The sequence below is a fragment of the Doryrhamphus excisus genome, linkage group LG16 (genome assembly GCF_037039965.1).
Source record: "Doryrhamphus excisus strain RoL-2023G ecotype Guam linkage group LG16, RoL_Dexc_Guam_v1.1, whole genome shotgun sequence".
Lineage (NCBI taxonomy): Eukaryota > Metazoa > Chordata > Actinopteri > Syngnathiformes > Syngnathidae > Doryrhamphus > Doryrhamphus excisus.
In genome coordinates this window covers 3,882,908-3,901,080 of record NC_136372.1, presented here as the reverse complement: position 1 = coordinate 3,901,080, position 18,173 = coordinate 3,882,908, and the positions used below count along the sequence as shown (strand labels likewise).

General features: G+C 40.2%; 1 protein-coding gene and 1 non-coding gene across 2 annotated transcripts in view; one reads left to right on the top strand and one right to left on the bottom strand.

Moving 5' to 3' along the window:
* The window catches only part of hs3st4 (heparan sulfate (glucosamine) 3-O-sulfotransferase 4), a 111,215-nt gene that overhangs the window by 69,880 nt on the left and 23,162 nt on the right, over positions 1 to 18,173 (bottom strand). The gene's annotated exons all lie outside the window — the stretch shown is intronic.
* The window catches only part of LOC131102751 (uncharacterized), a 108,441-nt gene continuing 105,806 nt past the window's right edge, over positions 15,539 to 18,173 (top strand). Inside the window, exon 1 of the transcript XR_013630004.1 lies at positions 15,539 to 15,584. This is a non-coding gene — a transcript (uncharacterized LOC131102751). The remainder of the gene's footprint in view (positions 15,585 to 18,173) is intronic.

Here is an 18,173-nt window from a genome sequence, read left to right as displayed (position 1 = left end):
GGCCTGTCGAGTGTGGCTGGTATTGACTAGGCAATTAGGACAGTGGGCCCGTTTTTAATGGACGCCGTGCGCGACATGCGGACATTTATGTGACACATTTGTGCAACCGACTGTGGCATCCTTTTTTCACTGGAAAGCATTTTTTTTGTCTTTAAATATTTAAAGTCTAAAATGAAATTGATGAATATTCATTGTATTTCATATTTGTATCATATTTACAAACAGCTATATATAATATATTTATATATATTAAATATAATAATAATAAAAAGTTACCCAAATACACTAATATAGATAAACCGCAATAAATTAATTCCATAATGTTATTTTCTTTTGTAGTATTGCACTTTTTGTTTACAAAATTGTGTTTCTCGTTATATTGAGTTGTTAAAAATGTCTAACATTGCACCTTATGATTAGTTTGTCATTTTTAATACTGTGCCAAAAATACATACAATAAAAATAAATTAAATCAATTTTAAAAAACACCTATTTGGTGCAATAAAATTTAATAAAAGTAGAGAATTATGTATAAATTAAATAGAATAATACACAAAAAATTGCATTTTGTGTTAATTTCCCAAACCTGCCAGGGATTTATTCAATAGGTTCAAAATTATTTTAATGTTATTTTCTTTTGTAGTATTGCACTTTTTGTTTACAAAAGTACATGTTTTTTTTCGTAATATTGAGTTGTTAAAAATGTCTAACATTGCACCTTATGATTGGTTTGTCATTTTTAATAGTGCGCCAAAAATACATGCAATAAAAATAAATTTAATCAATTAAAAAAACACTATTTGGTGCAGTAAAATTAAATAAAAGTAGAGAATTATGTATAAATTAAATAGAATAATACACAAAAAATTGCATTTTGTGTTAATTTCCCAAATCTGCAAGTGATTTATTCAATAGGTTAAAAATTGTAAAAACAAATATATATATATATATATATATATGTCTTTTTTTCAATAACAACACAACCAATGTTGTAATGGCAGTCAACAAGCATGAATAACACTGAGTTAATTGTAACAGCAAGTGCACAGTAAGTTAAGTAACATTTTAAATTGCATGCAGAGGTAGATAAACCACTGGATGATGACCACTCATTATACCAAAAAAAAAAAAAATCAGGAGGTTGCCTCCAGCCACAGTCGCAGTAGCAGAATAATAAATAGCGGCTAATTAGTGTCAATGCTCGTCTGTCACACACACGATAATAAACACACACAACATGAGCAGAGTGAGTTACTTCCACCTCCACTCATCCTCCTCCAGCCCCCTCTGGGAAAAACACTCACAGTACACGGGCGCACACTGAGGGCGGCTTCGGGGTGTCGCTAAAGCGCACATCCCTAAAATAACCCGGCGCGATGTTAACACGTGAGCTTAGCGCCACGGATGTATTTACTGCGTGTGAAACAAAAGGCAGCAAGAAAGAAAACACTTGAGTACGTGGGATGTGTGGCTAATTTTCTTTCTTTAGACCAGGCGGGCGTGAACGCTTTGCGGAATAGTGCTCACCCACGCGTTTGCATTGTCCACCTTTTTTTTAAAGCTGGCTGGGACCCCCGGCTCCAGTGGTATTTAATCAGCCATTACCCCAGCATGGACTAATACAAACAGCCACCATTGTCTTTTTGCTCCTATTCTAATGCTATCGTCTTTAAAGCAGCATGACACAGACGGACACAGTGGGAGTGTATTAGCCTGTGTGTGTGTGTGTGTGTCTGTGTGTATCGGTGCAAACAAAATGACTCCAGCAAGGTAAAAATCCCTTCCTCTGTCAAATATTTGATATTATATCAATTCACATCAAATTCATTCAAACGCATATGCCCATTGAAGTATTCACTTAACCTTTAAAGCAGCAATAAGTAACAAACTGTACTGAAAGTAATTGCTTCATAATCATTGTGGCTTGTAAGACGAATGATAGCATCTCTGTCATTGCCATGACAACCCACGATTTTCTACTCCAGTGGTCGAAAAAGTGACTGGACCAGCCAGGACACCTCTATATATACATATATAACTATATATATCACTATATTGACACTTACTATGGTACCCATTATGTCATTGTATGGTCATATGACCTCATACTTTGGTATGTGACAAAAAATAAAAATTAAAAATAAAATAAATTCAATTAAAAAAATAATAATATTTTAAAAATTAAATTATTAAAATAAAATGTTTAAAGTTTTTAAAAATATATATTATGAAAGCAGGAAGTGAACAAATGTAACAATTACTGATTGTAAAAGTACCAGATGGAGGGGTAGGATTTAATAAGCTTTGCTTCTTCCTACTCCTTTTGGACATGTGGAACTGTGAACTGATTATGTGATGCATTCAATTGTAATCTGATGCATGTTCACATGAAATAAAACCATTACCACTACTAAATTCCAGTCAAGCTAAAAACACAATTTAAAATTTTCAATTTTCAATAAAAAAATTAAAAAAAACCTTAAACTATTAGGAAAGCAGGAAGTGAACAAATGTAACAGTTACTGATTGTAAAAGTACCAGATGGAGGGGTAGGATTTAATAAGCTTTGCTTCTTCCTACTCCTTTTGGACATGTGGAACTGTGAACTGATTATGTGATGCATTCAATTGTAATCTGATGCATGTTCAAATGAAATAAAACCATTACCAAATTCCAGTCAAGCTAAAAACGCAGTTTAAAATTTTAAAAAACAAACAAACAAAAAAAAACCTTAAACTATATTAGGAAAGCAGGAAGTGAACAAATGTAACAGTTACTGATTGTAAAAGTACCAGATGGAGGAGTTAGGATTTAATAAGCTTTGCTTCTTCCTACTCCTTTTGGACATGTGGAACTGTGAACTGATTATGTGATGCATTCAATTGTAATCTGATGCATGTTCAAATGAAATAAAACCATTACCATTACTAAATTCCAGTCAAGCTAAAAACACAATTTAAAATTTTCAATTTTCAATAAAAAAATTAAAAAAAACCTTAAACTATTAGGAAAGCAGGAAGTGAACAAATGTAACAGTTACTGATTGTAAAAGTACCAGATGGAGGGGTAGGATTTAATAAGCTTTGCTTCTTCCTACTCCTTTTGGACATGTGGAACTGTGAAGTGATTATGTGATGCATTCAATTGTAATCTGATGCATGTTCAAATGAAATTCAACCATTACCAAATTCCAGTCAAGCTAAAAACGCAGTTTAAAATTTTAAAAAACAAACAAACAAAAAAAAACCTTAAACTATATTAGGAAAGCAGGAAGTGAACAAATGTAACAGTTACTGATTGTAAAAGTACCAGATGGAGGAGTTAGGATTTAATAAGCTTTGCTTCTTCCTACTCCTTTTGGACATGTGGAACTGTGAACTGATTATGTGATGCATTCAATTGTAATCTGATGCATGTTCAAATGAAATAAAACCATTATGCTTGAAAATAATTCATTTAGGGCCCAATAATTCATTTAGGCTATATTAAACCACAAAACATTACGATTTAATACAGTATTTAATATATTTTTGAAAAAACATGACATGACGAGGGACCACTGTATCTCCGCTTGACAACTTTGTTTATAAATTACACTTAACAACTGTAGGGGGAGCCCCGGAACGGAAAAGTCCAACTCTCTATCATCCTATAGCTGCTAATTCTGTTTTATAGCCGTATGGATCCAGGCCTTAAAGTACCCACTAAGTCATCCCAACGCAGGCAAAAGCCACACAAGCCACAACACAAAAAGAACTCCACACCCGAGAGCGTTTTCCTTTCCAATAGCATTTCTTAGCGTGTCCATTATGTATCTGAATCAGACGCCCCCAGAGAGGAAGGCAAAGATTTAGTCGGTTCAATACCATGTAGGCCACACGCCCTCAAGCCGGGGTCGCGCTCTGGATGGAAATCAGAGAGAAAACCAGTGGAAAAGCAGACGCATCCAGTGGGAGTTGACTAATCATGTTTTCTAAAACAGAATTAAGAGTGGCTGACTTTTCTTTTTAAACCACCAAAAGCTCGACTATTTATTCCACTCGCGATCCTTTATGAAGAATACTGACGAGGCTGTTCCAGCTATGACCACACGGCTGACCTTGGCGTGTCTCATCTGAAAATGTTCAATTAGCCTCATCAAGTACGTACGCTAATCAACTGACGAGATGAGCAACGTTTACTTTGGCGGAAATATACACTGAAGCCTATCCCAGCTGTCTTCTACACCCCTGGACTGGTGGCTAGCCAATCACAGGGCACATATAGACAAACAACCATTCACACTCACGTTCATACCTATGGACAATTTGGAGTCGCTAATTAACCTAGCATGTTTTTGGAATGTGGGAGGAAACCGGAGTACCCGGAGAAAACCCACGCATGCACGGGGAGAACATGCAAACTCCACACATAGATGGCCGAGGGTGGAATTGAACTCTGGTCTCCTATTTGGGAAGCCTCTGTGCCAACCACTTGTACACCGCACAGCCCCTTTATTTCCTTTTATTTACAAATTTTGGTAATACAAGTTTAAAAGTCAATATAGGGGTGTTATTTCATGTCTAAAGAGCTCTAATAATGCTTAAATATTCATTCATTTTCTATCGCTTATCCACACGAGGGTTACACCAGTCCAGTACACCCTGGACTGGTGGCCAGCCAATCACAGGGCACATATAGACAAACAACCATTCACACTCACATTCATACCTATGGACAATTTGGAGTCGCTAATTAACCTAGCATGTTTTTGGAATGTGGGAGGAAACCGGAGTACCCGGAGAAAACCCACGCATGGGGAGAACATTCAAACCACTCAAACACCGTGCAGCCCCTAAAAGGTTTTATTTCCTTTTATTTACAAATTTGGGTAATAAGAGTTTAAAAGTCTATATAGGGGTGTTATTTAATGTCTAGAGGGCTCTAATAATGCTTAAATATTCATTCATTTTTCTACCGCTTATCCTCACAAGGGTCGCCGGGGTGCTGTTGTTTGTCTATATGCGCCCTGTGATTGGCTGGCCACCAGTCCAGGGTGTAGAAGACAGCTGGGATAGGCTCCAGCACCCCCGCGACCATCGTGAGGAAAAAGCGGTAGAAAAGGAATGAATGAATATTATATATATATATAATAATATAATATAATAATGCAATATTTCCTGTAATACGTCATCATTCACGCTAATGAAGTCGCAGAATTGGCATTCGTATTATGCGTTTTCTCACAGGCAATTTGTGCTGTCAAACATTTGCAGCATTTCCTGAAAATGGCCTTGAGGAAGCAGCCTTGGGAATCTCGATGTGATGTATTTTTTCCCCCCAGATGGGAAAGATGGGCAAGTTTAAGCAAGTAGGAATAAATTTGGCATTCAGACTCGTTCTCGTCTTGTGATCGCTATGAATTTGAGACAATTGCAATTTGTAAGCGGAGTGAAAAGCTGGAAGCGAGGACGCCTCATCGAGGTCTGTAATATCGTTTGACTCTGTAACCGGGAAATCCCAGCCGGATTCAGTGAGTCTCTGTCGGGATTATCGTGACTCTGGAAAAGTGCCAGAACAAGTGGGGCTTTTTTTGCTGTGACTTTTAGGGAACGGAGGGGGGGGGGGATCATCCAGAAGGAATGAGTAGCCTGATCTCCTGAGCTCTACTGGGAATAAGGATAACAAGCAGCCAGGAGAGACGGGATGGAGTGTCAGCAGGTTGTGGGATGAAGATGGATACCTCAAGTGTCATGGCAGTCTAAAAAAAAATAAAAATAAAAATAAAAAGTGGCCTCTCCCACTGAGATATGTATCCGACGATTACACGGACAGGGCAGAAAACAAGCACATCCGGCAGGAAGCAGATTTATGCGTGACCCTCGGTGACGACTCCTGCTGGGAGGGAGGCGGCGACTCCGACTGAAGGGGTCCTGGCGGCGGCACTCGAACGCGTGTTTGCTATGATAACATTTAATTACAAGGTGGCGAATGCCGGCTAAACAGAAACCATGTCCTTTTTATTCATAGCCAAGATTATATATCATTTATTTATGACAGCCGAATAAGCATGTGCTAGCCATTTTCATAAAGGAAATACTACTCTAAAATTGAGATAATTTATTCTGTCTGGTCAAGATAAACATTTTGTACTCGGAGTCAAAAACCGTCCGTCATAATATTTTTTCCACGCAGCAAAACCCAAAAAGTTTGACAGATGGGTGGGACCGAGGCGAGCGCCAGTTAGCATACGCTAAGGCGGTACACTAATTCCCATATCTGCACACAGGCACGCTGTTTACATAATATTCTGCAGAGAGTTGTCAACCACACACACACATACATACACACACACACACACACCGCATGTTACTTTCAATACACATTTTGAACAGTGTTGGGGGTGCAAGCATATCCATCTCATCAGTGAGTCAGAGTGTATAAATAAAACAAGGGTGTAAAACATGCAAGGTTACACCATTGAGCTTCTGTTCATACGCTGCAAGTCATTACCGGGATCACAAAGCCGTACGAGTCTTCTGTTCCTCGTCTTTCATTCACAATCGCTAATAAAATATAAAACCTGAGTATAAAAACCCGGGGACAAAATCCTATAAACCGTTTGGTTTAATTTGCGTCAATGAATGAATGAATGTCAACATCGACGGTATAGCTTGTTTGTTTTTTTTACATACGAAATGTCACTGTGGTTAGGGAAAAAAAAACAAGTTGGAGTCCGTGGAACAGAGATATTACTAGCTAGCTAATTATAGTTAGCAAGCAATCGAAACACCATTGCCCTCTTTGAAGTTAAACTACCATCTTTGTTTACACATTTTGCCGAGCTCCACTGTCTCTGTGGTAGCAACTATGTCAACATCGACGACATTGCTTTTTTTTTTTACATACGAAATGTCACTGTGGTTAGGAAAAAAAAACAAGTTGGAGTCCGTGGACCAGAGACTATTACTAGCCATCTATAACTAGCTAGCTATAACTAGTTATAGTTAGCTATAACTAAAAAACAAGTTGGAATCCGTGGACCAGAGACTATTACTAGCCATCTATAACTAGCTAGCTATAACTAGTTATAGTTATCTATAACTAAAAAACAAGTTGGAATCCGTGGACCAGAGACTATTACTAGCTAGCTATAATTGGCTAGCTATAGCTAGTTATAGTTAGCTCTCAGCAAAAAACAAGTTTGAGTCCGTGGACCAGAGACTATTACTAGCTAGCTATAACTGGCTAGCTATAGCTAGTTATAGTTAGCTCTCAGCAAAAAGCAAGTTGGAATCCGTGGACCAGAGACTATTACTAGCTAGCTATAACTGGCTAGCTATAGCTAGTTATAGTTAGCGCTCAGCAAAAAGCAAGTTGGAATCCGTGGACCAGAGACTATTACTAGCTAGCTATAACTGGCTAGCTATAGCTAGTTATAGTTAGCTATAAGCAAAAAACAAGTTTGAGTCCGTGGACCAGAGACTATTACTAGCTAGCGATAACTGGCTAGCAATAGCTAGTTATAGTTAGCTCTCAGCAAAAAACAAGTTTGAGTCAGTGGACCAGAGACTATTACTAGCAAGCTATAGCTAGTTAGTGATAGCTAGTTATAGCTAGTGATAGCTAGTTATAGCTAGTGATAGCTAGTTATAGCTAGCTATAGCTAGTGATAGCTAGTTATAGCTAGCTATAGCTAGTGATAGCTAGTTTCAATCAAATGTCTACAGGGATCGTTTTCCTTTTATGTTAGCCAGTGTGAGAAATTGTGAACTTTACACTTTTAATGTCTTTCTTTGCCCCAACAACTTTAGTCATCTATCTCATCCATAGCTAGCCTAGCTATAGCTAGTTATTGCTAGTTAGCTTGTTATCGCTAGTTATAGCTAGTTAGTGATAGTTAGTTATAGCTAGCTATAACTCTAGTTAGATAGATAGATAGAACCAACTAGCTATAGCTAGCTTGTAATAGTCTCTGGTCCACTGGCTCCAACTTGTTTTTAGTTATAGCTAGCTATAACTAGCTCGAGCTAGCTAGTTATAGCTAGCTAGTAATAGTCTCTGGTCCACGGACTCCAATTTGTTTTTTAGTTATCGCTAACTATAACTAGCTATAGCTGGGTAGTTATAGCTAGCTAGTAATAGTCTCTGGTCCACGGACTCCAACTTGTTTTTTAGTAATAGCTAGCAATAGCTATAGTTATAGCTAGCTAGTAATAAGTGGTCCACAGACTCCAACTTGTCTAGCTATAACTAGTTATAACTAGTTTGATCCTTCGACGTCGGCTCTTCCTATCATTGTGAAGCAGAATTCACCAAAGGTTGGATTGTTCACCCACTAATAAGGAACATGTGCTGGGATTAGACCGTCGTGAGACAGGTTAGTTTTACCCTACTGATGATGTGTCATTGCAACAGTAATTCTATATAGCTAAAACTTGCTAGCTATAGCTAGCTAGTAATAGTCTCTGGTCCACAGACTCCATCTTGTTTTTTTTTTCCTAACCATAGGGACATTTCGTATGTTAAAAAAAAAGCAATGTCGTCGATGTTGACATAGTTGCTACCAGAGAGACAGTGGAGCCCGGCAAAATGTGTAAACAAAGATGGTAGTTTAACTTCAAAGAGGGCAATGGTGTTTCGATTATTACATTAATAAATGGGATTAAAAAACAGATGAAATATAGCCTTTTAGCTAATTCTGGCTTATTGACTGAAATGTTTATTAACAACGCAATGTTCGACCCCGAGCGGTGCGAATGCTAAGAGCAACATCGATGGCATAGCTTGTTTGTTTTTACATACGAAATGTCACTTTGGTTAGGGGAAAAAAACAAGTTGGAGTCCGTGGACCAGAGCTAGCTATAGCTAGCTAGTTATAGCAATGGCATTTTGATTATTACATTAGTAAATGGGATTAAAACAAAAGACTACAGATTAAAATATAGCAGCTAATTCTGGCTTATTGACGGAAAATGTTTATTAACAACGCAATGTTCGACCCCGAGCGGTGCGGACGCTAAGCGTGCCCTTTCTATTGAGCTATGTCATATGCAAAGATGTCTTCCAAATGCATGTTGTAACAAATTATATGTATTAAAAAAAAGATATAAATAAATAAAATAAGCGGTGAGATTGCACATTTGTTGACGCGTGGTGGCAGGCTGTCAGTTTGAGGGATAGCTCGCCGGCACGGTGCCCGTGGGCCGCGCGAATCGACTGGAGTTGTGTTAAACGTAAGGCGAAGTGACAGACATGCTAATCAAGCATCTAAGTGACACTGCATTGCCATCTACACACATCAGACCCCTCAATGATTTATTAGGCCGAGCCGAGGTGCCGTGTTTGTGTGTTGTTCCAGCGCTGGCTCATGGGTAAACATGGCTCCCGTACCCCCCACCCCCACATCCGCCGTATCGCCTCCATCTCCTTCAGGCCTGAGGCACTCCAACCAGAGGACCGCTGATCATTGTCCACGGGGAACTTGCAAAACAGGGAACGTATCCGGGCAGTGCCCCCCCACCTTCCTTCCAGAGATCAGAGAGACGGAGAACTTGCGGCGGACACCAATTATCCCAGCGTCACTCAAACTCATCTTTCAATTACAACCTCACGTTAAATTTGAGTCAGGATATTCCCGCCCGGGATTCCGAGAAGCAGAAGGCGGAGAGGTTAAACGTTGCACTCAGCGGCAAGTTTGGGCGCGGGAAGACAAGCGGGATGTTTGTTGATGGCTGCACGGCGTTCGAGTGGTTAGTGCGCAGACCTCACAGCTCGGAGACCCGAGTTCAATTCCACCCTCGGCCATCTCTGTGTGGCTACGTTTTCTCCGGGTACTTTGGTTTCCTCCCACATTCCAAAAACATGCTAGGTTAATTAGCGACTCCAAATTGTCCATAGGTATGAATGTGAGTGTGAATGGTTGTTTGTCTATATGTGCCCTGTGATTGGCTGGCCACCAGTCCAGGATGTACCCCGCCTCTCGCCTGAAGACAGCTGGGATAGACTAAAACACCCCGGCGACCCACGTGAGGAAAAGCGGTAGAAAATGAATATTTAAGCATCATTAGAGCCCTCTAGACATGAAATAACACCCCTATATTGACTTTTAAACCCTTATTACCCAAATTTGTAAATAAAAGGAAATAAAACCTTTTAGGGGCTGCACGGTGTACGAGTGGTTAGCACACAGGCTTCACAAATGGGAGACCCAAGTTCAATTCCACCCTTGGTTATCTCTGTGTGGAGTTTGCATGTTCTCCCTGTGCATGCGTGGGTTTTCTCCGGGTACTCCGGTTTCCTCCCACATTCCAAAAAAATGCTAGGTTAATTAGCGACTCCAAATTGTCCATAGGTATGAATGTGAGTGTGAATGGTTGTTTGTCTATATGTGCCCTGTGATTGGCTGGCGCCTCGTGTACCTCATGTTTTTCAACCAAACTTGCTTGAGACATGAAAGACAGCTATGGGGGGGGGCAGTGTTTGCTGTGGCTCCACTTTGGTGTGGCCAATTAATTCAGGATTGCTGTGATGGAGCACAGCCTGTTTTGACGGATAAACAATCCTCCGCTGCATAATATAGTCCAGCCTGCTAGTGATCCATTCCCTGGCACGTTCCCGCTAGTATTCCTTACATCCGTTTAATCTGTGCCTGCCGAGTTCAAATGAGATTACAATGAGTGAAGTGAAAAGCGCATAATTGGGCACAGTTTTTGTTTTGTTTCAATAAAAAAAAAAAAATGGCGTAAAGTGTATGCGACATGTAGTGTGGCACCTGCACCTCCCATGCAATGGAGATTATCACACATTGTGATGAATATTGGAATAGCCGCCTCCTGCATAATTCATGCATCTTAACATCTGCGAGTATGCCCACCACGCTTCCAAAGTTCATTGGCTGCCTGGCGGATGGAGGCCCCCGCCGCAAGGTTGTGCCGCTGTGTTCGCACGCTATTCATTTTTAATAGCACGAGGAGAGAGTGTAGGGGGGGGGAAAAAAACGGAATATTTATTTTAGAGCAGTGTGTCTTCACTTGGCACATGGAAACTAGTGCAGTCGTGATCGTACTGTATGTACTTGTCTAAGCTAACGCTTCTTTTCCTCTACATGAACATTTGTCGAAACACGCTGTGTTGACGTTGTCATGACAACAACACTACACGGTGGCGCTGTTGTGGAGCCCCATAGGTGAAATTGACTTCTCGGCAAGTCACTACTAGATTGGGTACACATCTTTCAGAGACTTTTGAGCAAGTTGAGCAAAACATGGCCGCCATCAAGCAAAACATAGCCGGAAGTTAGCGGCTAATTTCGGTCAAGTTGAGCAAAACATGGCCGCCATCAAGCAAAACATTGGCGGAAGTTAGCGGCTAATTTCGGTCAAGTTGAGCAAAACATGGCCGCCATCAAGCAAAACATAGCCGGAAGTTAGCGGCTAATTTTGGTCAAGTTGAGCAAAACATGGCCGCCATGAAGCAAAACATAGCCGGAAGTTAGCGGCTAATTTTGGTCAAGTTGAGCAAAACATGGCCGCCATCAAGCAAAACATAGCCGGAAGTTAGCGGCTAATTTTGGTCAAGTTGAGCAAAACATGGCCGCCATCAAGCAAAACATTGGCGGAAGTTAGCGGCTAATTTCGGTCAAGTTGAGCAAAACATGGCCGCCATCAAGCAAAACATAACCGGAAGTTAGCGGCTAATTTCGGTCAAGTTGAGCAAAACATGGCCGCCATCAAGCAAAACATTGGCGGAAGTTAGCGGCTAATTTCGGTCAAGTTGAGCAAAACATGGCCGCCATCAAGCAAAACACAGGCGGAAGTTAGCGGCTAATTTCGAGCAAGTTGAGCAAAACATGGCCGCCATCAAGCAAAACATTGGTGGAAGTTAGCGGCTAATTTCGGTCAAGTTGAGCAAAACATGGCCGCCATCAAGCAAAACATAGCCGGAAGTTAGCGGCTAATATCGGTCAAGTTGACCAAAACATGGCCGCCATCAAGTAAAACATACCCGGGAGTTAGCGGCTAATTTTCATTAATTATTGCATTTTGTCTCATGATGATAAAACTTTGAGGTATCATCTGTATTTGGTGTTACAAATACACATCCATATTGTTCTGCCGCAAGGCATGCTGGGTAGCTTCTGTCTTAGCATGGCTATTCCTCCTCTTCTCGTTACTGGTGATGCATGTTCGGGGTGTCTTAGACGAGTCGACAATTTGACGAGTCAGATTCGGGTATCAATCGAATCATTTAAAAAAATTAATGTGGTCAAGACTGTACCATTCTGACTGCTTGGGGGGTGGACGCAGCTGCTGTTCAGCCTCCAACTGTCTTTGTTTTTGTTATGAATAGACTTTTCTCGTAGGTTAGCGTTTAACTAGCCATTTTACACACACTAGCAAATACTAAATAGCCGAATAAACGGTTGTAGCTTATGTAACTATTTTTTTATTTCAAAATAAATCCATCATTACACACACATAAAGATGTGATCTGTGTCCTGTGTGCAAAAATATCAGTAATGTTACTTAAAAACAGCAAGACATATTTAATACAGGCTTGTGTAAAAGCAGCATCCAGCACAATCAGCTGAATGAGGTGGGGCACTGCCCCATTTGCCCCGAATGCAAAATCGCCGCCAGCAGTGACATACAATTGCCGTTTATGAGGTGGCGAGGGGGTATCGAATCACCCCCCCCCCCATGATGCTATGTATGTTTTTCACTGCTTTTCATCTTGGTGTTGCATTTATTTTTCCGTGAGTAACGCTAGTGTGGCGCATAGCCCAGAGCCATGTGCATGCTTTCATGCGGAAAAAGTCATGTTGTGAGAGATGAATGGTACATGAACATTATAGATGACGGTGCAAGCTTTAAAGCATTTTTTTTTTCTCTCTCCTGTATTTTTGTATCGTTTTCCGCATAAATTTATATATTTGATGTGGTCTCGGGCAATTTGTGTAAGGCATATGGCCCTAGAAGAAACCGTGCTTGCAGCTGAATTATAACGCGTCAAATACAAGTCGCTATGATTTCAATTCGGGAAGCATTTTCTCATCTTTTAGTTGTCTGTAGTGCATTTATTTTATTCTCAGCCTTTTAAGAAATATGGAAAATACATCTGGTCATCATAATTCAAAGTAAAGCAGAAACAAACTCACTCTCCAGGCCAGTTTAACAGCAAAAAGCATAAAAAAAAAATAAACAAACAAACACACAAACTGCCGTGTTTACGCTTGCATTGAATGAAAGGTGCTGGCCAGGCAAAGTTGACACGGCCCCAAATTGAGCAAAACGGGAGCTGACAACAAAAATGATTCCGGTGTCTGTTTGCATCCATATCAGCGGATGAGGACAATCAAATCGGATGAAATCTGATGTTTATCTGCGGGAAAGCAGGCCGCCGCAAAACGGCTAATCTCTGACAGCGCACAACGAGCTGAGAATTATTCATTTTTATCCTTTTTGCTGAATTTCAAATGCAGTGTGTGTGTATATATATATAAAACACACACACTGCTGCCTGTGAGCGCATGTATTATTAAACATCCACCACACTCGATTGGGTCCTGCTATTCTTTAACAATATACACAATAAAATACATTTAATGACGTTTTATTGAGGTATTTGACTGAACATAACACAATTCTACTAATCAATGTGAACCTCTCCCCTGGAGGAATCTTAATGAATTGCAAATGTGGGCTCGCACTGGGAGTTGAACCCTTTAATTAATTTGGACCACACGTCTTGGATGGGAGCTTTTAACAGATGAGCGCTTGCCATCAACAGACCCAAATAGGTCCAATATGCTGGCGTGGAAGCTCACAGCACAGCCCTAATTCATTGGCTGGCATTGATGGGGCGGGCAAGGAAGGGAAGCAGTGTGTGTGTGGAGGGGGGGGGGGTGGCCAGCGCAATATGTGACCTGGGAGAGTGCATTAAATGAAGGCATTAGGGGATGGCGTAATAAAGAGGCCAGCAAAAGCAGTGAACCTGCTCCAAAGCAAACAACAGAAGCAGCACAATATGACACCCGGAGGCATGTGTCGGGCGCGCGCAGCCGACATCAGCACCACATGTTGACACTCCATCCTCGGCTACACATCATCAACCTTGCCTCTTCTGCTTTGGTGGCTTTTAACTGCAGATAAATTATCCTTAGCACTCCTGAAACACTGAAACGTTTGAGAAAATATGATTCAATTTTGTGGGGATGATCCCATTTAGCATGGATGGAAGACAATAAAAGCAACTCAGGCAATGCATTTTAACTTAGTGTGGCGCCCCCTATTGGCTGTGTTCAAAATGCATTGGATATAATAAGGACATCCTCAACATTTATAACCATAAGACAAATTGTGACTGCACGGTGGATGAGTGGTTTGCGTGCAGGCCTCACAGCTAGGACACCCGAGTTCAATTCCATCCTTGGAGTTTGCATGTACTCCGGTTTCCTCCCACATTCCAAAAACCTGCTAATTGTCCATAGGTATGAATGTGAGTGTGAATGGTTGTTTGTCTATATGTGCCCTGTGATTGGCTGGCCACCAGTCCAGGGTGTACGCCGCCTCTCGCCCCAAGTCAGCTGGGATAGGCTCCAGCACCCCCTCACCACCCTCATGAGGATAAGCGGTAAAAAATGAATGAATATTTAAACATTATTAGAGCCCCCTAGACATGAAATAACACCCCTATATTGACTTTTAAACTTGTATTACCCAAATTTGTAAATAAAAGGGGCTGCATGGTGCCGAGTGGTTAGCGCAAAGGCCTCACAGCTAGGAGACCCGAGTTCGATTCCACCCTCTGCCATCTCTGTATGGAGTTTGCACTTTCTCCCCGTGCATGCGTGGTTTTTTTCCGGGTACTCCAGTTTCCTCCCACATTCCAAAAACATGCTAGTTTAATTAGCGACTCCAAATTGTCCATAGGTATGAATGTGAGTGTGAATGGTTGTTTGTCTATATGTGCCCTGTGATTGGCTGGCCACCAGTCCAGGGTGTACCCTGCTATTCGCCCTGGGATAGGCTCCAGCACCCCACCGCGATAAGCGGATTAAAATGAATGAATGGAGACAAATGGTCTGACTTATGGACAGTTCGGTGACCTTCCCGAAAAGTTTGGCTTGATGGCAGTTATGTTTTTCAACCAAACTTGCTTAAAATTGACACCCATGTGCTTGTCAGTCCCCTAATGATGTGTACCAAATTTCATGGTTAAACATATTTGTTTAATAAGCATTAAACTGTGTCATAAAAGTGGTGTATTTGCCCTTGGTTCTTCAGTAGAGCATCCAATAATTTAGTAACATCAAATGAATTATATATGTAACCTACTATACAATGTAACCTATATTTAACCTAACCTATATTTACTATTTCTAGGCAGGTGGCCCATATTTACAGAATAATTTATCATAATTTACAGTAATATACTGCTGAATTCACACAACCGAGAGCTTGTTAACCCCAAAGATTATTTATCACAGTTCATTTCCATTCATATTTTCCAAAGACTTTACATTTCATTGATGCCATATTCTTTTTTTTTATGTCTTTCAGATGGAGAACAACTCCACTGTTCTTCCGCCGCTTCCAATTCGGGTGAGTAAACTATAATTACTAGTTTTAACTTGATGTGATACGTACTGAAATGTCGATTTTCATAGAAATGTTTAATGTCGTAGTATATGGCAACACCTCAAATTTCATAATGGTACGATCCCAGGTAAAACGCATCACTGTTATATTTCTAGGCAATACATTATTGAATAGTTCTGAATGGATTTGGATAATATTTTCAGGAATTGTTGAATATGGAAGAAATGATTACATGGATTTACATTACCAGATAGGACTGTTTTCGGCATTTGTGCGTATAACTCCGCAAAAATGGCACTTGGGAAAATTTTGCAACAAGTACTGCGAAGCTACTGAACATCATTATGAATCCAGTTGGTAATTATCAAGTGTTCATGGTCAAGGAATATGTTCCTATTGCATCCATATTGTTGTGATTGTTGTGCCGCAAGGCATGCTGGGTAGCTTGTGATACTGCCACATAACATTTCACAACACTTCTGTCTTAGCATGGCTATTCCTTCTCTTCTCTTTACTGGTGATGCTTGTTCGAATATTTAAGGGAATATTTAGAAATATTTATGATATGAATCACAATATGGGGGGGGGGGGAGACTATTGCACTTGTTTTTTTTTTTGCACTTTTTGACATTTGCTGAGTGAGGAAAAACAACTTTTATAACTTGTGGGTACTCTCGAGAATAATAAAAAAAATATATATATTATTATATTATATAAATAAAAATATAAAATAAAAAATTAACATTTTTTTACATTTTTTTTTAATGTGAAAAAATATTTACATGGATGAAAAAAACACTACAGTGGCTCGCATGTTTTTCAATTAACAATGAAAATTGACACCAATATATTTCCTGGTTAACGGCGCATATTAATTAATACACTGCATGAGTGCAACAGTGTTCTGACTCACGAATCGTCCTTAGCTTCTAAAAAAAAAAAAAAAAAAAAATGGCGACCAGAAGTCAGCTATGAAGTCCAAATTCTAAACGCATTAAAATGACTTTTTTTTATTTAAGGTTACTTTTACCTCCACTGAATATATATAATTCTCGATGTAAATGTTCCCAAATACGCAATGTAGCAGCACCACCTTCTTGTTTTGCCATGAGTTTCTTGACTTCAGTTGCGTTCGATAGTGTTTTTCACCTTCTTCATCAAAATGCTGCCACTTGAAACCTCCAGTGCCTCCATTTTGGGTTACTGAGGTGAGAAAGTATTGACGGTCTTGAATGTTGGGAGCGTGTTTGCACGTGAGCTGAATGTTATATATTGTCAAAAAGTTGACATTTTTTTATTAATTTATGAGAGCAAGGTTGTAAACTGAGGACCACCTGTAATGTAAAAAAAAATTGTCAGACATTTTGACATGCTCATAGTATGAATGCGGTTCGGTACCTCTTTGCTAATTGCCGAGAAACAACAGGAGATTTCATGATTATGCTCATTTTCTCCACGAGATATCTGGAAAAATATTCATAAAACGCTAAGGACACGTTTTTTTTTTTTTTTGTTCTTTTCACTGAACAAAAAGCAAAGAAGTCATGTCGCAAGTCAGCGGGTTCAAGCTCACTCAGGGCCTGCGTGGTGTCAAAGTGTCGTTGCAACCCACCGCCTCATTAGAAGTCGGAATAATTTGCCATCACACCTCCGCAGTCGTCCTCTGAGAGAATGGTAATTCTTGGAGAATTATTAAAATAAAAAAAACATGTTTTATTTTTCTGCCATTTGACATTCAGTTGATGTATAATGTAGCAATCCTTTGAAGAAAAATGCTTAATAATTAGAAAGTAATTAGCAAAGTCGGATATGGAAGCCGGGGGCAGATCCAGTCCTGTAGACATGCAGCTATCTGGTTTTTGGTACTCTGAACATGTCATCAGGAAGTGCTTTATACCTGGGAGGGCCCGCTGAAGGCAATTACCTGCAATCAGCTTGCTCACAGGGCCGACGTCGAACCCCCCCCCCCCCGGTCCGCAGTCACATCGAGCGTTGTTCAAGGCAAACAAATGGATTTTTAAGTGATGAGAGCGGCGCCTTGAACATCCTATTGCCGGGTGTTTGTCGTCTTGATGGGAGGTAGTCACAGCCCCTGTGACGACCGTTCTGTGGGGTCCCGTGGTATTTTTTTAAAATACGCTGCAGTAAAACATGTACCTTGACTCCATAAATTGGGGTCATTTTGCATTTGGAACTGCAATTGTTGCACCCCATGCGGTGTCCTAGTGTGTTTTATTTCATTTTATAATGCTTCCTTAGAGGATTCGGTTTTTGGGTGGATGTCGCTTGGTCGTTCGGAAACCAAAAGGTCTGTGGTTTTGATCCTCATCCCTCCACCCAGTCAGTGTCGTTCATCCATTTGGCCTCCGTCGGCAGCCATGTTTCTGTCTGACTACCCCAGGGCAGCTGTGACTACAGACGTAGTTTACTACTACTAGTGTGTGACTGAGGAGTGAATTAATTGAAAAGCACTATAGAAACCACTATATAAAATCTAATCCATTATTTTTATTATTGATTTTTATTATTTTGGGCCAGAAAGTTTACCATTTTAAATGTAAACATTCATTCATTTTCTACCGCTTATCCTCA